This window comes from Schistocerca serialis, chromosome 3 (genome assembly GCF_023864345.2).
Source record: "Schistocerca serialis cubense isolate TAMUIC-IGC-003099 chromosome 3, iqSchSeri2.2, whole genome shotgun sequence".
In the NCBI taxonomy this organism is placed as follows: Eukaryota; Metazoa; Arthropoda; class Insecta; order Orthoptera; family Acrididae; genus Schistocerca; species Schistocerca serialis.
Genome location: NC_064640.1, coordinates 954,957,951 through 954,982,676, shown reverse-complemented (window position 1 = coordinate 954,982,676; position 24,726 = coordinate 954,957,951).

Sequence of the window (24,726 nt, the reverse complement as noted above, 5' to 3'; positions counted from 1 at the left end):
GACAAGGGTGGAAGGAATTCCGAAACGGCTACGTACGTTTGTGAACTGTTAGCGTGCTCGTTTGGTTAAACTATGCCGTCCACGGTAAAATGGCGCTATCCGGAACAGGTGCCGAGGCAACTGTGATGCACCACGGGCCATAGACAACAGGAGTGAATGACGGCCGCATATAGACGTGTAATAGTTGAGCAATTGAACCGAGAGGCTACCAGTAGTGTCTCCTCGACGACCAGTCAAAAACGCTGCTGCGAATGGGCCTCTGCAGCAGGCACCTGGTTCGTGCACCAATGCAGACTGCTATTCGTCGGCGACGAAGGCTCGAATTTACACGCCAGTAACGGAACTGGAAGTTCACCGAGTGGTGACAGGTGCCTTTTCTGCTGAATCAGGTTTTATGCTCTATCGGACAGAGGGCTGTTGGCGTATACGGCGGAAACGTCTGAAAGCAAAAGGTCCAGGCCAGAGAAGGAAGCCTTAAGTCTGGGGTATTCTTTCGTGGCATTCCCTGGGAGGTATCGTCATTCTGGAAGGCAAAATGGAACAACACAAGTATGAATTTATCCTTGTGAATCGTGTCCACCCCTACATGCAGTTTGTTTTTCCTCAGGATGGTGACACCTACCATCAGGGCAATGCAACGTGTCACACAGCTCGAGGTGCACGTGAGTGGTTCGACGAGCACCAGGATGAGTTTACTGTACTCCTCTGGCCTCCAAACTTCCCGGATTTAAAACCCAATCGAGAATCTGTGGAATCGCCTGTTGGTGGCACGGATCCTCAACCGAGAAACATAGCACTGGAACTGGCATGGCTCCACATCCCTTTCGGTGCCTTCCCGAACCTCACTGCCTTTCTTGCTACACGTCCACGCTGCAAAATGTGGTTATTCAGGCTTTTGACTGGTGGTCACGTTAATGTGACTGGACAGTGTATGAACTTTTTCACGCAGTCTCCGGATTTGAGTGATTTCATTTGCATACTTTTTCAGCCTTTTCCGTTATACATGAACCATGAATAGGTCGCCATCGTTCTTTAAAGACAAATAACGTATTTTACTCTGCTCTGCAAACCTCAAGGACGAGATAGATAAAGTAACATAAGATATTAACAAGTCTGTGAAAATGAATGAGCCTGCACAGAAAGCTGGATGTCACATGGTGTCACATCAGCGTGACTGTAGCGCCAAATGAGTCTGGCCAGCAACACGTAGCGGTTGAAGGAAGCAGAAAGAAACTGTGTGTCAATCACCCAGCAGTTACAGTGCACTTTGGTGGAGTTCTTCGTTGCAGATGACCGCTACATTCAGCAACAGCCAAGAAGGTGCTCACGTCAAACAGCGGATGCAGTTTCAACCGCATTTAACAGAACTGCAGGCACGCAATCTCACGGTAAAATGTGGCACGGCGACAGCATGTGGATGATCTCTTTGCCCGACGATAAGTACGTTGTGTTCCGTTGGTACCCGCACATTGGCGGCACCTTTTGCGATGGTGCCATGCACAAGCGCATAGGGACTGGACCAACGAGGAGTCGGGTCGGGTGCTCTTCTCGGATGAGAGCAGATTGATTCCGACTAAAGTCTGGACGTACCATCATATGACGAGAGATGCGAACACGTATTGCATCCAGGAACACTGGCAAACGTTATCATTTGGTTGGTTGACTTGTGGGGAGGCATACACTCGTGTACTGAGGTGACGAAAGTCAAGGATAGCATTACGCAGATATACAGAAGGGGGTAGCATCGCGTTCACAAGGTATAAAAGGGCAGTGCATTGGCGGAGCTGTCATTTGCACTCAGGTGAGTCATGTGAAAAGGTTTCCGAGGTCTTTATGGGCGCACAACCGGAATTAACAGATTCTGAATGCAGAATGATAGTTGGAGCAAGAACTAGGGGACATTCCACTTCGGAAATCGTTAGGGAATTCAATACTCCGAGATCATCAGTGTCAAGAGTATACCGAGAATACCAAATTTCAGGCATTATGTCTCACCACGGGCAACGCACTCGCAGACTGCCTTTACTTGACGACTGAGAGCAGCGGCGTTTGCGAATAGTTGTCAGTGCTAACAGGCAAGCAACACTGCGTCAGCTAACCGCAGAAATCAATGTGGGACGTACGACGAACGTATCCGTTAGGACAGTGCTGCGAACTTTGGCGTTAATGAAATATGGCAGCAGACGGTCGAGGCGAATGTCTTTGCTAAGAGCATGACATCACCTGCAGCGTTTTTCCTGGGCTTGAGGCCATATAGGTTGGATACTAGACGACTAGGAAACATGGACTCGTCAGACGAGTCTCGATTTCAGTTGGTAAGAGCTGATGGTAGGGTTCGAGTCATGGACACAAGCTATCAACAAGACACTGTGCAAGCTGGTGGTGACTACACGATGGAGTGCGCTGTTTACATGGAATGGACTGGCTCCTCTGGTCCAACTGATCTGATCATAGACTGAAAATTGTTATGTTCGGCTACTTGGAGATCGTTTGCAGCCGATCATAGACTTCATGTTTCCAAACACTGATAGAACTTTTATGGTCGACAATGCGCCATTTCATCGGGCCACAGTTCGCGATTTGTTTGAAGAACATTCCAGACAATTCGTGCCAATGATCTGACCACCCAGAGTCCCATGGTACATTTTTGGGACACAATCGAGAGGTCACTTTGTGCACAAACTCCTGCACCGGCAACACTTTCGCACTTATGGACGGCTGTAGATGCAGCATGGCTCAGTATTTCTGCACGGGACTTCCAATGACTTGTTCAGTCCATGCCATGTCGAGTTGCTACATTCTGCTGTGCAAAAGGAGGTTGGTTGACAAGATATTAGGAGGTATCCCTTGACTTTCATCATCTTAGTGTAATGTTGCACGGACGTACTGAACTCCAAATCTTTGAACACGGTGCGCTACCTCAACGTTATCGTGACACTGTAGTCTTTCCCTGTGTGCGTCTTTCCAGGGGTGCATTCGGCCCTGACGTCTTTTTTATGGATGACAATGCGCGATCGCATCGAACAGCACAGCTGGCCTGCCAGTTCCCACTGAGCACGTGCACCAATGACCATCCAGCAATCGTATGCTCGGCCTGCCACAAATAATTCCTCACCATCCTTGTGGCCAGCATGGGAGCACGTTGCAGACCAAGCACTGCTGTCCGCTGTGATCACACTTCCTGGTAGGAACCATGCCTCTCCTTTTGTAATGTCCTCCAAATATCGAAACAGCAATAACAGTGACGACAGGCAATAAGAGTCCAGTCAGCAGCGATGATTTAACAATGGCCAAACGATCGAATATTTCCGCTCAGAACTGAATAGGCCGGAATGCGTCGACTGTTTGCATTCGGTTGCTCCCGCAGACTGAATGAATGAGTAAAGTGAACAGATACGTAAAGATACAACCGAAAGTGTCGACGTTTTCCATCAACCGAACTGAATCGATTGTTTTCATTCGGTTGTTCCTCACTACCTGATTCTAACACAATTTCTGATCGTGCTGAGATTCGGCTACTTTACATTTGTGACACTATTAGCGATGGAACAGTCATCTAGATTTTGTGCGGAACTCACGTTCTCATGTATAAAAGTTGAACGGAGCTGCATTTACGATCAGAATACACCGAAACTTGTTTATTTTGTATACTTCAACTTCTTTTTGGAAGATAACGACTGTGCCTCAGGGCAAATCAGTTCAGTTATAAAGAATATTTTCAATCCATAAACTTTCTATTGCGTCCATATTGATTGACGACACTACTGTACAGCATTATTCCAGAAGCTTGGGTTTCCTGTGGTAACATAATTCTTTTCGCGGCAGCAACGCTAAGTCTTCTTTATTATGTTATGGAATGTAATTTCCTTAAACGAATGGAAAATTAGAAAATAGTGCTTACTTCTATACAATACAGGTCAGCTTGTGTTACGATAACAATGATAAATGGATTGAGAAGTTGGAAGAACTGTCATCAGAGGTTTCAGGCTTTGAATCTGATGTAACCAGCGTGAATTAAGGTGGTTCTTCCCAAATCATCCCATGCGAAATGTCAGGATCATTCCTACTGATACGCCATATCCGTATCCCCAATCCCCGGCCATTACTTAGCTTTACAATATGAAGTAAACTTTCGTGACGAATATGTATTATTATTAAACTTTATTTTCGTATTTTATAATTTAACATTTAGATATCTCATAATTTCTCTTTTTAATAGCTCTGGGTCTAAGTTTTGTGTCATAGGATCATTATCACAGTTTTATAGACGTCCACTCAAAAATTGTAAAGATATTTATATACGTGATTGCCGGCGTCTCCGGCGTATACCCATGATAAAATCTTCTCGTGTGATCAGCCGAGTGGTGGCGTCGTCTTGTCGCACCGTTTCAATGAGTTTCGTACCCATCACCTTCAGGCGACAACGTCACCATTCGGCTAATCACCCGAGAAGATTTTATCGTAAGATATTTACACGGTAAAAATAGTATTTGTCGTCTAGAGTATGGAAACGGAAGAAGTACAACGACCAAAACATTTTTGTCCATCTCACTGCCTGCATATCCATATGTCTACAATACTAAATCGGTTTCTGAAGGCCGTACGATAACACTGTGACAACACAGCTTGCAGCACGTGGCACTGAATGAACGTAACGTACCGTGCGGTACACAGCTAGGCAGAGAAAGTAGCGGCCCCGATGCGTAGAAACATAGCCACGAGATAAAACGCATTATAGTTACGTCTTTGGCATAATGCGGCTAAACATGATACTTTCGGCTCAGTTCTTGCATTGTCATCGCTACGACCACACCAAGATTATAATAGAATGGCGAAGGTAATAGTAAGTTTATAATCTAAGAAATAACGCAAATCAGAAACAGGACACACGTGCATATGATGTTTTGTTAATAGCAAGTTTCGCTGACGCAAAATGCAGAGGGATTGGTGTTACTGTAAGGAAAACTTTGAGAAGCGAGTTTTACCAATACCGAAAGCAATGTCCACTAATGCTAAACGTAAAATCTGTTTTACTGCGAGATATTCCACTCTATTTGTATGTGATGGTGTCTTAGAGTAACTATGACACAACACCTGCATAAAAAAGCAAACACTGTGGACGCAGTTGATTTATCACCTGAGAACATTCGCGGTAAATGATCCCATTTTAGCCAAGTGGTGCATAGAAAGCATCACCAGTTTACTATTAGAGTCGACATTAAATGACATTTATCGTCAAAACGGTGCCATGTACAGAGCAAAAAAGTTAGTTTCCGTTTACCGCCAGTAGCACCTGACGGCAACAGGCAAATACTTCTTGCTCCGTCGAATCTAACGGTACACTACACAGCTGCGAGTCTGACAGCTATTAAATTCAGACAGCCTGTCATATGTTACTCTTCTCAGCGAAGTAGTGCCAAATATTTTTTTCTAATAAATTTTCAAGGCAAGCAGATTTAAACCCATTAGCACAACTATCAGCAGCTTTAAACATCTCGCTGTCAATTTTGCACACTAGTGATTTTAGATAATCGTATTCCTCTATTCAATTTTTTAAAACTTAACAATTATTGTTTGCGTGCCGTATCAGTTTCACATTTTTATACAGAAAAAAGAAAAACAATCGCTATTTTCCATACTCCGCGTGTTTCTGTTTGTAAAGACTGTAAATGAAAACACAAACAAATCTCAGCTGTGATTACGCTGTCAACAATAATATACGATCTGCGCGTGGAAATTGCACTCATCACGATAAAAAAGTGCGTTTCCATTGGACGTTCGTTATGCAAAAACATGACAAACACTGCAAAAGCAGTACATGAAAACGCAATATGAACAACAGAAACTTTGCCGCTTACCACAAATGTTGAGCCAGCCTTCAACTCTGCAAGGATACACCAGTTTCGTTCTCCGTCCCATGATGAGTAGAATACTGTGCTTTTCTGAAAACAATACTTCGGCAGGACAGCTGTTCTCGTGAACGCCGAAGTAAAATTTGCCCAAAGAAATTCAGTCACATTCCAACTCGGAAAAACTTTGTATTTTAGTGTCACTCCACGGCAGGCAAGACACTGACAAGGGATAAACAGGGAAGCATTAAGGAAACATATATTTGTGATATAAGTGATGGCATTAGCGAGTTTCAGAGAGAGACAGTAAGAAATCACTTCGCCTACCGCGCGAGCCCCATTCGACAGCTCGCCGAATTTGAAACTGACAGCGGCAGCATTCCCCAGCAACCAGTAGCGCTACTTTCCAAAGAGGCTAGAGCGCAAGATGTACCTCACGCCACAGCGAACGCAGTAGATAAAACCTCTGTCTTTCTTCTTTCCCTCAGTCTTGGAGAGACTGATTTGAGTATATCATTGCAACGTATATTTATTCTCCATTCATAGTTAACACGCGTCCCTTTGAGTTCCCAGATATCATACATTTTAATATAACACTGAACAGCGTGAGCGAGTGATACAGAGTCCTCTTGCGGTGCGCTCACGAACTGACAGCGCAGCAGCCGCAGTCGCGGTTGCCGTCGAACTCTCAGTTGGTTATTGACGAAAATCGCGTCCAAGAAAAAAAAGTCTACAGCATTGCAGTTGTGTATTAGAAAATCTATATGGGTGACCTTACTCGAATTCATTTATTGTTGCTTCTGGCAACAGAAAGAACACTGTCTAAAGTAGCATTACAACTGTCATCAACCATCCTTCGGCGTATGTTCCTCGCAGACCTATCTGTCTTATGCTAGAATCATTCAGTAAGTTGGTCGATTAGAAATCCCCGGACAAGCGTGATGAAAGTAAACCATCTAGTCGAATTATTTAAAATGGGAAATAACGTGTATGGGCGCACTACTAAAGCAGTACCTAGCACTGAGCACAACGCTACGAGCGATATAATGCCCGCTGTAAATGACGAATATGTAATTATTGTTACATTAATGAATATAAAAAAAAATTCAGGCTCCGTAACGTTTATTGTGAGCTAGACAGCAACAATCTCTCAAAACATGCCGGCCGGTGTGGCTGAGCGGTTCTAAGCGCTTCAGTCTGGAACCGCGCGACCGCTACGGTCGCAGGTTCGAATCCTGCCTCGGCCATGGATGTGTGTGATGTCCTTAGGTTAGTTAGGTTTAAATAGTTCTAAGTTCTAGGGGACTGATGACCTCAGATGTTAAGTCCCATAGTGCTCAGAGCCATTTGAACCATTTTTCTCAAAACACGAGAGGTACAGAGTGAGTTAAATAAAACTTTGCCGCTATTGTCGAACATATGTAGGTACTTATCGGTTCTCTTCAAAGAGTGATTTCTATTTTAACAAAGCACAGTATGAAATATGAAGCTTTCTGTACGTCAGATCGAACTTATAATAGTTCTGGGTTACTATTAATTTATTTATTTACTGTTGATATGCATATCGGCTGTTCCACTGTTACCTTAAAAGTAAAGGAGATCGTAATTGTGTGTTTATTTGTGGTAGATACTGCTATACAAGTTTAGTTAATAACATTTAAGGGAAATAATATTTTCAGACTGAGTTCTTTAACATTTCTTATAACTAATTTTAAATGGGTAGAACCTAAACTATTTTCAAATTAAGGTCTCAGTTCTCTCTTTAGTTACCACTACTGCTTCTGTTCTAGGTTACACATGAGTTACGCTTCCCATTCGTACCTTAAAATACAGGACATTCCCCTTTTCTTGCTTGTATATCCCGCGCCCCACTATTTTTGTTGGGATTTTGCCATTTATTGTTGTGGCAAATGATGGATCGGCGCTTATCTCACTGTCATTGTTTAGCGCGTTCTAACAGCACTGAAGACGGAAGAAGTTTGCTTAGCCTGGAGTTGGCAGCTGATTCGGTGTATTGCGTGAACTAAGCTATCGTGCCTAAACGGAAATGCAGCCTTTCTTCAAATTTAAAGGAAAAATATCCTCTCCTCAAATAGACGAAGATTAGTTATGAAATTCACTGTAAAATCTGCAGCCTAAAAATACTTTATTAAAGGGTTTCTTGAAATAAAACCTTCGATATTCAGGATTACAGAGCTTTTACAGTAATTATAATAACGTAAGATATAATACTATTACCGTTGACGGTTCACTTGGTCCTTTGCAGTCGGTCCTATATAGTTACAGTTATGAGCTTTAATCTGTATCGAGATAGAATGGGTAAACAGTAAAAGCGTAATTTGTGAAATTCCAGAAAATAAAGAGGCTACATTGGCTGCAGATGAGGTAGCTTTGGCATACCATTCAGCGTGTCATAAAAGCTACAGTTCCACAGATTGGACAATAAAAAAAAAAAAAAACTCTACGATGTCAAGTTTTGTTGCAAACGAACCAAAGCTGAAGCCATTGTTGACAACGTTTTAACTGCTTGGTGCAAACAACTTCTTAAAGAAGTTCTTGACCATGTAAACTTTGCAATTTTATCCACTGATACCAGTAATCAAAATCAACAAAGCTTCTTCCAGTGTCTGTTAAATACTTTATTCCAGAAAGTGGGGCGCATCAAAAAAATACTGGAATTCATTTCTATTTAAAATGAGAGTTCTAATGTAATATCTAAGAATGTGATTCCGGTTTTGCACGGTCACTCAATAGAATCAACGTTTATGTGTTTATCTGCCAACAATACGAACAGTATGTTTGGTGGAGTAAACAGAATTGGCAAAGGAAATGTTTTTTCTGAAGTACAAGCAAGCGTTGGTAGTGGATTGCATGGCACTTAATTATCGTCCACAACATTGTGTAATAAGCCGTTGGGAAGCTGCCAATTGGTGTAGAGAATATGATTTGCAAACATTTACGGGTACTGTCATATTTATACTGTAAGGGTGTAAACACTCATAGAGTTGTGTGATTTGGTAAATGTCAGCTACCATAAACTGCTAGGTTATGGCAGAACAATGTGGCTGGCTTTGCTTCCTGACTTTGCAAGAATTTTAAATTTGTATCCTGCTCTAAAATCATTTTTCGTCTCTGACTCAAGGTGTCCTTTATCTTTGTAATCACTTTTCAACAATGAGGAATCTGAATTATGGTTGTGGTTTGCTCAAGTCGATATTTTTGAAACAGGCATTCGAAAAATCTAAAAGCAGAATGCTTGCTTTGCAGAGACAATATCTGATTATGAATTACTCAGAAAAAAAGCTAAAAAAATAGGAAAAAATTATTTTATGAGTTTTAAGATCAAATCGATGTTGAAGTAGTTGTATGACAGTGGTCAAGCTGCTCACAGTGGGCTTTACTTCTATGTTAATTCATTTTGTAACGAAGCACTTAAATATGTCCGAAAGAACAGATACCATCTTAGTACATACATAGTTAAGGCTCACCAGCCACTTGACCATCTTCTTCTTTTTCTGTGCGAATGCACAAACAGTGCCCGAACTCTTACGGGAATCGGCAATGCGCCGCGAGTAATGAGTATAATGGGCGGGGGCACTACGAACGTTGTGCGGGACAATACGTTGAGAATGTGGGCTTCGCAGGAGGCGTGCCAGAGATAAATCTCTGCAGTCGCGCTACCCTCTGTGTCCTCGGTGGCTCAGATGGATAGAGCGTCTGCCATGTAAGCAGGAGATCCCGGTTTCGAGTCCCGATCGGCGTACACATTTTCATTTGTCCCCGTTGACGTATGTCAACGCCTGTAAGCAGCTAAGGGTGTTCATTTCATTGTAACTTAAATATTTGATTTCATGTGGAAGCAGTTTTCACATTATAATTCACTTTGCTGGAACAGTTTGAAAAAGGAGCTACAATGGAGTGAAACAGAATCAAGCATACCATTGATTCACACACTAATCAGCCAGAATATTATGACCACCGACGTACTGTCGATATAAACCCGTACAGGCGATAGCAGCATCACCTGGCGAAGAATGACTGCTAGTCAGACACACGCACGTTGCATGTGGTATCCGAGAGCGTGCTGTCTGTGTGCAGAATGGGGATGGACGCGATCTACAGGGTGTTACAAAAAGGTACGGCCAAACTCTCAGAAAACATTCCTCACACACAAATAAAGAAAAGATGTTATGTGGACATGTGTCCGGAAACGCTTAATTTCCATGTTAGAGCTCATTTTAGTTTCGTCCACCTACGCTCAATAGAGCACGTTATCATGATTTCATACGGGATACTCTACCTGTGCTGCAAGAACATGTGCCTTTACAAGTACGGCACAACATGTGGTTCATGCACGATGGAGCTCCTGCACATTTCAGTCGAAGTGTTCGTACGCTTCTCAACAACAGATTCGGTGACCGATGGATTGGTAGAGGCGGACCAATTCCATGGCCTCCACGCTCTCCTGACCTCAACCCTCTTGACTTTCATTTATGGGGGCATTTGAAAGCTCTTGTCTATGCAACGCCGGTACCAAATGTAGGGACTCTTCGTGCTCGTATTGTGGACGGCTGTGATACAATACGCCATTCTCCAGGGCTGCATCAGCGCATCAGGGATTCCATGCGACGGAGGGTGGATGCATGTATCCTCGCTAACGGAGGACATTTTGAACATTTGAACAATATGCATGGGATTGGAGTCCCAGGCAGCACAGAACTATTCGTTGCGTTACCTCTAGCCAAACATGTGCACATCTCGCTAATCGTGAAGACACAGTAAATATTTCATGTCTATTCGTAGCTATAAGACAATAGCAAAAGGTGCTGGGTTCGAATACCTGAGAGTTAAAAATCATTTGTATCGTCATTTCAGTTTGCAGTATCACACTATTGGTGAACATACGAGGGTGAGTCAAATGAAATCCTTAAATTTGTAACAAATTGAAATTTCGTGCCGTTATCCTGTAAGTTGGTAAGCGTGGTACAAACAGCGTGCAGAATGGCCTGTAGGTGGCAGCATAGTGCAGATGCACACATACCGTCGCAGTATCAGTATAAAGATGGCCGCCCCATTTGCGACTTGCACCAGGGAAGAATAGCGTTCTGTTATTCGGTTTTTGCGTAGTGAAGGTGTAAAACCTATTGAAATTCATCGACGAATGAAGGTTCAGTACGGCGATGCATGTTTGTCACAGCAGCAAGTCTACGAATGGAGTAGGAAGTTCGAAAATGGTGTGACTTCAGTGGAAGATGCTCCTCGTCCAGGTCAGGCGCAACGAGTTGTGACTCCACAGAGCATTGCAGCAGTTGAAGCCATAGTGAAGGAAAACCGCCGAGTGATATTGAACGACACTGCAGCATGTTTACAAATTAGTCATGGGTCAGCACACCACACTGTTCATGATGTGCTCCAGTTTCACAAAGTGTCTGTAAGATGGGTGCCACGGCAGCTGACTCCTGAAATGAGAGAACGACGTGTTGATGCTTGTGAAGAACTTCTTCGGCGCTTTGAACGAGAAGGTGGCTTTCTTACAAGAATCGTTACTGGGGACGAAACCTGGGTTGGCTTCCACCAACCGGAAACGAAGAGAGCGAGCAAGGAATGGCGCTATTCTTCATCACCAAAACCAAAGAAGTTTCGAACAGAACCATCAGCAGGGAAGGTTATGCTGACTCTCTTTTGGGACGAAAAAGGGGTCATTTTGGAGCATTACATGCCTAGAGGGACCACTGTCACCAGTGCATCATACACAGATCTCCTAAAAAATCATCTGCGGCCTGCAATCAAATCAAAGCGACGTGGATTGCTGTCAGCAGGTGTCCTTTTGCAACATGACAATGCAAGGCCCCACACTGCCCGTACAACAGTTGCAACAATCACAGACCTGCATTTTGAGTGTCTTCCTCATCCACCATGTTCACCAGACCTTGCCCCAAGTGATTTCCATATGTCTGGACCACTCAAAGACGCAATGGGAGGAAAGAAGTTCCGTTCCGATGAAGAGGTACGCCACGCGGTGCATGAGTGGTTGCGCGGACTACCGAAAGAATTTTTTGCTAAAGGAATTTATGCACTTTGTAAGCGTTGGAGGACATGCATTGAGTTTTGGGGAGATTATGTCGAAAAGTGATACAGCTTTGTACCACTTCTGCACAATAAATAATATTTAAAGAATATTTAAGGTTTCCATTTGACTCACCCTCGTATTTAATATCTGACATCTGATTTTCCTCAGTTAACAATTCGTATAGGCACTGGGTTCTATTCCCCGTCCATCACCGCAACTTTACTTCATGGCGTTTCACACTTATGCATTGCACTTTATTACGTACATTTCGTTGTTACTTCTCAGGGTCATTATAAACTTCATAGGGTTCCCCGGTGCAGTGCTAAACATATCGTCATTTATTTCCAGGTTCAGACATTCGGCCTTGTAAACTGATACCGATGAACACTTCAATATTTTAGGTCTCGTCATGTCATTAAATGAGTGTGATAAGACTTCTGTCGTGTCACTTACAGTAATGAGGTTTAATTAACAAGCGTTAAGGAATGTTGTCGAATTAAATCGGGTGATGCTGCGGGAATTAGATTAGGAAATGAGACGCTTAAAGTAGTAAATGAGTTTTGCTATTTAAGGAGCAAAATAACTGATGATGGTCGAAGTAGAGAGGATATAAAATGTAGACTGGCAATGGCAAGGAAAGTGTTACTGAAGAGAAATTTGTTAACACCGAGTATAGATTTAAGTGTCAGGAAGTCGTTTCTGAAAGTATTTGTATGGAGTGTAGCTATGTATGGAAGTGAAACGTGGACCATAAATAGTTTAGACAAGAAGAGAATAGAAGCTTTCGAAATGTGGTGCTACAGAGGAATGCTGAAGATTAGATGGATAGATCACATAACTAATGGGGAGGTACTGAATAGAATTGGGGAGAAGAGGAGTTTGTGACACAACTTGACAAGAAGAAGGGACGGGTTGGTAGGACATATTCTAAGGCATCAAGGGATCACAAATTTAGTATTTGAGGGCAGCATGGAGGGTAAAAATCGTAGAGAGACCAAGAGATGAATACACTAAACAGATTCAGAAGGATGTAGGTTGCAGTAGGTACTAGGAGATAAAGAAGCTTGCACAGGATAGAGTAGCATGGAGAGCTGCATCAAACCAGTCTTTGGACTGAAGACCAGAACAACAACATAGGACTGTCTTATTTCCAATAAGGTCTTCTCTAATATTTGTCGTATGACGGTATTAGTTACATCTGAACTGACTGCGATAATCAGTAGTGTTCTCTAATAGTCTTCTGTGGTAACCATTGTGCATGTCAAACGGCTGTACTGTAGAGGATTTAGAGGACCTCCGACACAACTATGCTTTGTTGGTTGCATAAAGTCAGGTGTGGCCTACACATTGGAATTCAGGGGCGGCCTGCTTTTTGTTCTGTCGAGTGTGCCGGTTTGATAAGTAGTCTTCATGGATTTGTTCAGATATGGCAATTTACTGCTTAAGTCCACAGGGTTTCAATGCTACCACTGATGATAGTCACACAGCGATTGAAATCGATTTGCAACAGAAATATAGATTTATGCTTCAACGATGAGTAATGACTTTCCTTTTGTTATATGGGGGCTATTCGGAAAGTAAGGTCCGATTGGGGTGCGAAATGGAAACCACAGTGAAAATCCGATGAAGCTTTGCACAGATGCGTTGGGCAGTGCCTCTAGTATGCCTGTCGATCGCGTCACGTCGCTCTTTTCAGATCTAAGCACACAGTGAGCACGTAAAGACGCTTAGAACAATAGTGTCTCCCGCCAAGTATGAGGGCCTGGGGTGATATTTCGCCTAATGTCATGCAGCCCACATAACACAGCTGTCATGCTTTTCCTTCTGCATGACAATTTTCGGCCGCTCTCTGCAGGGGCAATGAAGATGCTCCCGCAGCGTTTTCGATGGGAAGTGTTTGAACATCCACAATAGAGCCCGTAATTGACTCTCCCTGTATTTTATTCCTGCTCAGATGAACCGCTGGCTATGAAGATAATGTTCTGGCACACACAACGAGCCGTAGACTAGCGTAGAGAATTGGCAGGAAGAACTGGCGGCTGCCTTCTATGACGAGGGTACTGAAAGTTGGTAAAACGCTACGACAAATGTCTAAATCAGAGCGGCGACTGTGTAAAAGTAGCTGGAAGGTGTAGCTAACTGTTGCAAATAAAACTTTTTTGATTTTCACAGTGGTTTCCATTTTGCGACCGATCGGACCTTACTTTCCGAATAGGCCTCTAAATACTTGTGTGGCGGTCGTGGTGCACACAACTACTGGTGGAACCTCATTCAAAAAAATTGTCTGCAGGATGTAAACGATAAGAGCTATAACGTACTGCAGTGTTGTAAGAAAGTCGAGACCAACAATTTGCAGTCTATCAAGCCGAGAAACAACCTCAGATTGGCCTACAAAAGCCACCCAAGCTACAGCGCAAGCGCGCTGCCGAGTTTTTCAATTCCCTCTCACACTCTTACGCCATCAGTTTAGTCGAATACATCGTTAACATTATTAATTTAAACTTTCCCATGAGAGTAATGGACGAAATAGCACTTTTGTAAACGTTATGCAAAAACTAATTGGTTCAAATGGCTCTGAGCACTATGGGACTTAACTTCTGAGGTCATCAGTCCCCTAGAACTTAGAACTACTTAAACCTAACTAAACTAAGGACATCACACACATCCATGCCTGAGGCAGGATTCGAACCTGCGACCGTAGCGGTCGCGCGGTTCCAGACCGAAGCGCCTAGAACCGCTCGGCCACTCCGGCCGGCAAAAACAAATTACTTTTGGAGTTCGCTCTAAATATTACTCTTACAAGCAAAGTAATTTCATACTAAGAAAGCGAAATAAATAAAATGGTTTAATTGTTAAATTTATGATTCTAAAATCGCAATATTTTGAGATGAAATGTACAGAAAATTCTATTTTACAGTTTGTAAGTCCAGGAACAAGAGGTTTTCAACACTGAAGGAGGATTTTCGCCAAAATCACGCGCGCCGCGCATGCACTGTTGCTTAGGTGGCTTTTGTAGGCCAATCTGAGGCTGTGTGGGTCAGTATCCTCATTTCTTGAGTGACCGGGACATACAGTCACCGCTCTTTGATGCACAAAGTATGGCTTTTCTCCAGGAATGTAAGCATTCAGATTTATGTGTTTTTTTTTTCTTTAAAAGTACTTTAGGTAACACCTATAAAATGCTTTTTGTCCGAGTAATCTGAACGATCCCATGCATATGTGTGAGTAGGACAACAGTATGGCATCGCTACAGCTTGATGATGAAGCTATTAATGCGTGATTTGCAGGAGGGTGACCCTAAGAATTCATATTTATATGTATGCCTCTTAATCTTGTTCTCATGCTTGCATGCAGTGCTTACGTTCTGTTAAATTTATTTCTATAGCTGCCCCAGACATCAAACTGCCACAGGCCCTGACGCCATTTTCTAGCCAGAGCTCACGGGGGATGTCAGTGGTCATTAAGAATCGGATACATGAGCATTACTACTTCCTCTGTCAATAACAATTTGCGCTTGCATATAGTGCTTGTGACGTCTTTTTCTCTGTTGTTTCGTACGTGTGCTTGATGTTACTATAGCTACAGCAGTGTTGTTCTATTAAATGAAAACAATATCTAAACATACGTCTAAAATCCATAATGACGGAAATGAGAAGTGGTTAAAATCACTTAATAGTGTCGGTGAACCGCAACGTAAGTGTCGGAAATTATAATCGATGGATGTATATATATCTATCGCATGTGTGTGTGTGTGTGTGTGTGTGTGTGTGTGTGTGTGTGTGTGTGTGTGTGTGTGTGAGAGAGAGAGAGAGAGAGAGAGAGAGAGAGAGAGAGAGATACTTATCTCACTTCTTTCTTTTACAGAAATATCGGAGCCGTCTGGCGGCGGCTAACTACAACACCCCAGCCTGTACCTTCGAAATGGAGGCCACAAGCACCACAACCACGGTCATTACGCTCGCTGTGGCCGCCGCTTGAAACCTCCCCGACACCACATACGGCACCCCCATTGCCCCAGCCCGGAATATCAAACTGGTGCGGGACATCGACTCCGGGGCGTTTGCCGGGACGTTTGGCGTTTGCGATGTCAACATCGTGTGCGACACCATGAGCCTGGTCTGGAGTATCACGTTTACCGTGCTGCGTTGCGATCGATCTCTATGGCAACGTCCTGGGTCTAGCAGCAGTAGGAGTCACTGAGCCCGTCTTGTTAATGTACACCAGGTAAATGGCTCTGAGCATTATGGGACTTAACATCTGAGGTCATCAGTCCCCTAGAACTTAAAACTACTTAAACCTAACCAACCTACGGACATCACACACAATCATGCCCGAGGCAGGATTCGAATCTGCGACCGTAGCGGTTGTACGGTTCCAGACTGAGGTGCCTAGAACCGCTCGGCCACTGCGGCCTGCACACCAGGTAAATCACACAGCTGCGTTACACAACTCTGCGGTGGCCAGTGCTTTTGGGGATAGGATCCTGCAATCCCACATTGATAACTCCAATGCGTCGTATCGAGATCCAGACACTTTCCTACTTTCCTTCGTGCTTGTCGAGCAGTGTTGGAACAGTGGCATCCGCCCGCCACCACGTGCACAAAGCAGTTCTCTAGTTCTCTAGTGTGAGCTGACGCACCCCCCCCCCCCCCGCTCTGCTCCACCACCCCAAAGAAGTCAGTAATGCTGCAGAGAAAAGTATGCATATATGTATGTCAGAAGCAAATTGCATAATGTATGTACGGGTACAAGCTGTCACGTAGGAATGACGACATGGGGAAGCTAAGTCCAAAAGCGGCGTGTACCTCACAGCGCTATTCGCATGTTTTATGATCAACGATAGAATGGCCAACTATCATGAAACCATATTGGAGTTCACGTTCCTAACGACCGTGCGCGACCAAAAGCACTCACCGTCAAACAAATCGTACGTGACGAAGTGAAGATCCCTCGTGAAGACATGATCGGGGAACACCTGTCCATCGTTAGTAGCGTGGTTTACGAACGACGCAGCCGGCGATAAGATCTTAGAACGAATGGACGAAAGACGCCCTCAAATTCCAGCAACAGTAATTGTTGAACGTGTCGGCCTAGATTATGCACAATCCGCATCTTCGAACTTCCGTTCGAAATGCTGGCAGAAGGCGTGATGGCGGCACTGCGTCCTTATGGAACAGTATTCGGCCATTTAGCAAAGGAGTAGATTAGTTTTTAACGTCCCGTCGACAACAAGGTCATTAGAGACGGAGCACAAACTCAGATTGTGGAAGGATGGGGAAGGTAATCAGCGGTGCCCTTTCAAAGGAACCATCCCGGGCCGGCCGGAGTGGTCGTGTGGTTCTAGGCGCTACAGTCTGAAACCGAGCGACCGCTACGGTCGCAGGTTCGAATCCTGCCTCGGGCATGGATGTGTGTGATGTCCTTAGGTTAGTTAGGTTTAATTAGTTCTAAGTTCAAGGCGACTGATGACCTCAGCAGTTAAGTCGCATAGTGCTCAGAGCCATTTGAACCATTTGAACCATCTTTCACAACCTACAGAGACCAGGCGAGATAAGGCTGACCGTCTACAACAGCGACCGGCCGCTCCCCCGGAGATCATTGTGCATGATGAAGATATCGATAGGCGTGAAGGTGATATGGCTCTGGTTTGCCACGGTTGTGCCTTCTGCAGCCTTCGTCGCGTCTGCATCCCGTCGTCCGACACTGAACCACATCCGCGAAAACAGATGTCACTAAAACGACGCAATAAGAGGAAGATGACATCGACAGCAGAGTTGGAGCCGTGCTTCCAGGATGAAACCGTCACACGCCCAGGAGGAGGTCACATGCGCTCTTGGCGGTACTGACCCCCATCACGGGTAGGTCAATTTGCCGACTGACTCCAGAACGCAACAACGACCGAAGATCCCACCGGCGAGGTTTCCAACGCCGCCAGCATGGACACGCTGATGAAACGGCTCGTCTTGTATCAGCGCTGATCAGACCTGACTGCCCTGTTTCGTGGGCGGACGACGTTGTTCCTGAACCCCCACTAGAGGAAGTAAAGCCACAGGCCACCCCGGCACGATTAGGAGACAGACAGTGCTTAAGACCCTGCGACATTCGTTCTTACCGGTACGAGTCAATTTAAATACGATCAGTTCCTAAGTTAAACTTCAATTGCTACGTGACGCATTACGAGCAGCGGACGTTGACATTGTCCTGTTCCGAGAGCTACCGACAGAGACTAGGGCCAGTTTTTATTGTTACACTGCATACGTCACCTCAAGAGCCAACGGAGATAATGGAGCAGCGATTACCGTGCGTGACGGCATTGCAGTAGAAGACGTCACTCACTTGCAGCCAGCACTAACAGTGCACTAGTGAATGTCTATGTGCCATCCGGCACAGACCAACGACGAGGGCGCGCACCGTTTTATTCAGGAACAATCACGCCACTTTTTCTGGGACGATAAGATGGGAAGTGGTACATGGCAGTCGCCTAAGATACACACACGTCACACTAGCCAATCGACTGGATTGCATCTAAGTGACTTTCCCACTCGCTTCGTACGCCCTGAACGCGGAAACGTGGCCTTGGACCATCTTAGACAATAGTTTTTATGTGTGCACGATTAACCTCTGACGACAAACAATATGGCGCTGTCGGGGACAGTAGAAGCTTAGCGTTGCCTACTTACAGGTACCGTAATTTCGACAAATGGCCACGACCACATGGGAATCCTGCGAAAGACGCATCACCCGATACTCGTCCATACTTTTGTGGTGGATACAATGTGTAAAGCCAGCCCTACGCCCCGCGCTGGTCCAACGACAAGGAACGAATGCAGTGGCAGAGAGGTACGACAGAATTTTACTACATGATCCTCCGGGACCTTATGGAGCACTCGCCATCCCCGGAACGTCAGGCAGAGGTCCAACGAGGCTATGTTTTTGGCCCTTACTCGACGCCGCTTGGAATGCGTAGTTGTCAGAGTGCGATGCCAAGGCGGCATCAACGGAGAAACGTCCCCAATACATCATGTCGTCGCAGATCTTAGACGCCGTCGACAAGTGTTGGTCCGTTCTTTAGATTTTCCTGACGGCCGACGGTTGCTATCAAAGGCACACATAGAAACAGCCTTCGAAGCTAACCATCGTCAATTCTATCGTGAAGAAGACCCTAAAGTTGAAGCACTTACAGACATACTGTAGATGGTCCACCACACCCTTGATGGCCATGCGGCGGACTTAGCAAATATCTTCAATGAAAACATCACTGATGCACTCGCCAAGGATGCTCTCAACCGATCGTCAGAACCAGACGGCTTGCCGTTAGAATTTTGGAAGACCATCAAGGACTTAATATTGCCTCGATGGAGGGAAATATACCAGGAATTGCTGTCCCCCATGACGCCACCACCACCGGAAGTCCTGGAAGGTCTAATCATTCCGATGCCCAAACCATCTGGAGGTATGCGATCCGATAACTATCGACCATCACTTTACTCAACTCAGATTTTAAGATTTTTACGCGCCTCGCGCAATGCGTCTCAGACGAGTCCTGCACCAGCTCCCGTCGCCTGCACAGACGTCCTTGGGCGGAGATACTAATATACAATCGAGGCGTCATCTGCATTGCAACAGTCTGTCAACTGCAGCGAGCTACGATATCCGACGATTTCGATTAACCATTCGATCGCGTGAACCACACCTTCCTCGAGAAGGTGATGGAACGAATGAATTTCCCCCTGACTTCGTCCTCGAAATCATGGGTCCACTTCGTGACGCTTCGTTGTGGATGATGGTCAATGGACGGATGACGACGCCAATATGGATCGTATGGTCAGTCAGACGTGATTATGCCCTTTCAACGATCATGTACGATATTGAACCAGAACCGCTTCTCTGCTGCCTGCAACGTCGTTTATCAGGGATCACCCTTGCGAGGAACACACATTAAAATGCCGCGGCTATGTAGACGACCTCGTCTCCATCGTACATACCAACGAGAAGGTTCAAGAGGCAACATGGTAGATGGAACAACACGGGATCGGTGCAGGCAGCCATATGAACTTGGTCAAATCCTGCACAATGATCACTGAACGGGGACTCCCTTGAAAGTGCGGCTCCGTTTAGGACGATGGAGACTCTACGCTCTCTAGGAATAGTTTTCACTCGAGACATTCGTCGCACCACGGTGATCAACTATGTCTTCTTCAGAACATCAGGACGGGAGTTCTAAGCCAGATATTGCTGGCAATGGGCATGTTAAAAAAGGTGCAGTTTATTATCATATATATGCCATACCCCCGTAACACATATCGCACAAATTCTACCTATCTCTACAGTGATGGCGTCACCGGATCCAAGGGCCCTTCGGTTATTTTGTCAGTACTGGTCACATACTCAATCAAATATTACACACTCACACTCCCTAAGTCCTGGTCAGTGTCCATGCACGCTCTATAACTCTTTACGTAAGTTAAATCTTGAAGTTACGGAATCACAGCCTCAAGAGTATCACTGGACTTTTGGTCGATGAACTCGCACCTAATTCACGTCAACCGCCTATCGCCATGGCCCATATTGCATCAGGCCTACCACATCAGACTTTTCCTTCTGGAATACAATTATGTCCATGAAGACTTTCCTCGCACTAGGGCTCCCACTACGCGAGACTTTTATCACCTGTTAATGCGGACTCAGCCCAGGAATGCTGTCGAACAATCTCACCCAGAGGTTGGGATGGTCAGTGAGGCGCGCAGTTTATCACCCATACTTCATCACGGGAACAAGCGCCACGTGGTACATAGCCGTTACCGGTAAACACCCGACGCGACACAAACTCCATGCTATCGTCCTGGCAGACAGCCCTCTACGCCTGAGGTGTAATGTGGACGATACAGCCTCTGCGACGCGGCGGCGGACATATGGCTCCTTCTCCAGCAGATCCTGGTCCTTTATCTCCGTATTTTCCACCATCAAAGATTCATTCGGTCAACTGGATAAAGGATGTGGCCGTCCTATATCTTTTCAGAAATGGATCCAAGAACGTGATCAATTTTGGGAAGTTTTTTACACGACACCACATAATGAGACGACAACTTAAATACCAGTCCACTTTTGCTAACTATCCAGGAAGCATTTTTTCGAACCCGCCCCACAGTTGGAAACTCGCGGTTGAGCGGGGTTGACGGGTGAAGCCGTACTCTCATGACCATCAAATGCTCGGCGTTCGCTTCCCGAAGGTATTTCCTCAACCGATGTCTTCAAAACGAGCGGTCGGCGATACGTTTTCGCACACCAGGAGCATCTTTAAGTTTTTGCCTGTTTCCTATGTTAAATATAGATGTTTTCTGTTATTGTTTTTACACTATATAACTAAAAGAGACCCACTCACAACTATTTCCTTAATTACCTGTATTCCCTAAAAAAAAAAAAGAAACGGCGAAGGCGCGGGAAATTCGGTTTCGAGTCCCGGTCCGGCACAAATTCCCTTGTACAGCTGATGACTGTTCGTATTCGTAACTGCGAATACGTTTCATGTGTTTCATAACGGCTGTGGTCGCTACAGTGTCTGTTCCTTCGGACATACATGCATGTCCGAAGGAACATTCCCTCATTCATCTTAACAACACAGACACTGCGATATCGTATAGCTTTGCTTTATACAGGAACTGTAAAACAACAATGTAATTGAAGAAATGTGGCGTGTATAACGTGTGCGGGGTGCTGAGAAAATAACTGCTTCCACTGTTTTTACGATGATTTTTGCCCCAATACGTGTAAATCATCAACGGTAAAATAATAAAAGTATTTTATATATAGCATAGTATAAAAGCATTTTATATATCAAGTTGTCGTGTACGCCTTACAATCCCTTCCTGGAAATTTATTTGCAGTCGTAAATCTTTCTCCTATGAAAATATTAATAAATACAATACTGAGGATTATTTCAGTTTATTTGAAGTGTAAGTAACGTAAACGGATTGCAGCTCTGTACTCTTTCCACAGCGCCAACCGCTGCCTACCGAGCGAGGTGGGGCAGTGGTTAGCAGACTGGACTCCCATTTGGGAGGACGGCGGTTCATACCCGCGTCCGGCAATCCAGTTTCAGGTTTCCGTAATGTCCTTAAATCGCTCCAGGCAAATTCCCGGATCGTTCCTCTGAAAGGGCACTGCCCATGTCCTTCCCCATCCCTGAAACAATCTGAGCTTGTGCTCCACCTCTAATGACCTCGATGCCGACGAGACGTTAAACCCTAATCTTCCTTCCTCCCCCTCCCCCTTCTTTTTACCAACTGCTACTTGGAAACTACGCTAACATAAATGGCTCATGCCTCACCTGACCCAAGCCACCGCGCCAAAAGTGAAAAACGCTTTTTATATTTTTTATTTGTACTTTATTTTATTTTACTTTTTTTGAGCATTGCTGTCTGTAGCTCCCACCTCTGCCACATTCATTTCTGGCCAAGCCCTGCATATACCATAAATGTAGACAAAATCAGTGATGACGAATAGTCACGATTTTTCCTTCTTAGTTGCAAAGAGAAGTAGCGCAGGTCGTTAACACACGCCTGCGCAGTGGCACCCGGCTCGGAGGTAAGATGGTTACAATCCTGTTGGTAGTTGGAATTTTCAGTGCCAGTATTTGGTCGGCAAGGGAAGGAGAGGTAATGGCGTGAAGTTTCTGATCACCAGTCTTTGCGCCAATATTTTGGATTAAATTCCAAACCTCTCCGCAGTGCCTCATGAAGTGAGGAAGTGTGACATTATTGGTGACCGTCAGTTGGATGGGGATGTTAAGACCGGCAGCCTTCTTAGCGCTATTCAGGAGACATAGGCTATGTCACGGCACCAATTCTTACCCTTTCCCTTGCCTCATCGTCATCATACGACACAAATATAACACTACCCTGTACACGCTCCTATTACACTCACCTACACTCCAAAAATACGTATACAGCAAAACTCTCACATATCAGCAAGTAAAGGGACCAATGTTCGCGTCGGAAGAAAACCCTTTCCGGCAGACTGCTTAATTCACACCGTGGTAAATCCTAGCCAATAATTCTCTACGACATATACATTTTTTACCATAGTCCTCTAAAAGATGTACTAATCAGGGGTCCGTAACTTAATGTAACGTATTAGTAACATTATACTGGACTCGTAACAAATTAAACCGATTTATTGCGCGTTCCACTTGAACAGTACCGTTATTGTCCTGCGGTACCGGAATAACGTTATTGTCGGGTAAAACGTTATACAGTGCACCGTTATCGCAGTAAAGAGATGAATGACGATACGTAACGTAACAATATTGGGTAACAGGAAAGGAATAACGGTACTGGAATAATGAAATTATCGGCTGAAACGTTATGCCGTGTAACGTTGTTGTAGTAACGAATAAATTCCGGGACATAACGAAATGCAGTGTGGTATCACAAAAGGAATGACTTTCCTGGTCTCAACAACGTTACTGTCCTGTGGCACAGGGACAACGGTACTGTACCCATAACTAATAACCAGAGGTTCATAATTTAACAAAACGTATTAGTATTGGGAACTGTAACGAATTAATCCGTTTTGTTATCCGTTAATCCATTTTGCTATGAGTACACTGTTGAAAAAACTAATTAACAACAAGTTAAGGAAATTTCTAGAGACGCATTATAAGAGGAAATTCACTGATGAATATAGTTAAAAAACAAGTGTGTACATATTTTCCCGTGCTTACGTTATTACCGGAGTGACTAATGGCAAAATCTTTCTAACGTTTGTTCATATTGAGATAACTAGTATTTTAATGAGCCAACGGCCTTGCCACAGTGGTAACACCTGTTCCCGTCAGATCACCGAAGTTAAGCGCTGTCGGGCTCGCCTAGCACTTGAATGGGTGACCATCCGGTCTGCAGAGCGCTGTAGGCAAGTGGGGTGCACTCAACCCTTGTGTGGAAAACGAAGAGCTACTTGATTTAGAAGTAGCGGCTCCGGTCTCGGAAACTGACATACGGCCGGGAGACCACGTGCCCCTCCATGTCCGCATTCAGTGACGCCTACGGGCTGAGTATGACACGGCGGCCGGTCTGTACCGTTGGGCCTTCATAGCCTGTTCGGGAGAAGTTTAGTTTAGTTTTTAGTATTTTAATGAACTTGAAGTTATTTGCACACGATGTAAAGAACAATTTGTAGGGTAGATTTGGAAAATTTTGCAAGAAAACTTTATTAAGCCGTTTTCAAGGAGATCGACTTAGAGTGTTGTTTTGGAACTATCAGTTTTGGGTCACTGCATCTTGGAAACGGCAAATACATTTGGAAAATGTTAAATACATAAAAGGCGTTAGTTGATTAAATTGATTTACAAAACAAATCCGGCATGCAAGTTATATTCAATATCGAACAAACATCGAAGATTTTTTGAACTTTTTTTTATTGCCTCAAGAACTAACATCGCAATATAAATTGGCTCATATCAATCATTTTTGTAATTATTCTCTTTCAATTGCAAAATTTTAAGGGAAAAATGTGTAGCCTGTGCTTGTGTCCTATGCTGTGCAGCAAGAGGAAGCAGACTGCCTGCGCCCGCCCCTGCTCTACAGGCAGAATTAGTTTATTTTAAGTGTAATTTTGGTAAATTATTGTCTACTACATATGTCATGTAAACAAGAGGCTCCTCTTGTATCATGCATTAGAGTTGTATTTGCTAAGAGCATTGCAAGTGACCCACCACCAGGTACTGTATTAGGAAGGTTTATGTCAGATAAAATTTAAAAAAGTAAAGGTTACAAATCACGGACCAACATTTCTTCGCGATGACGTTAT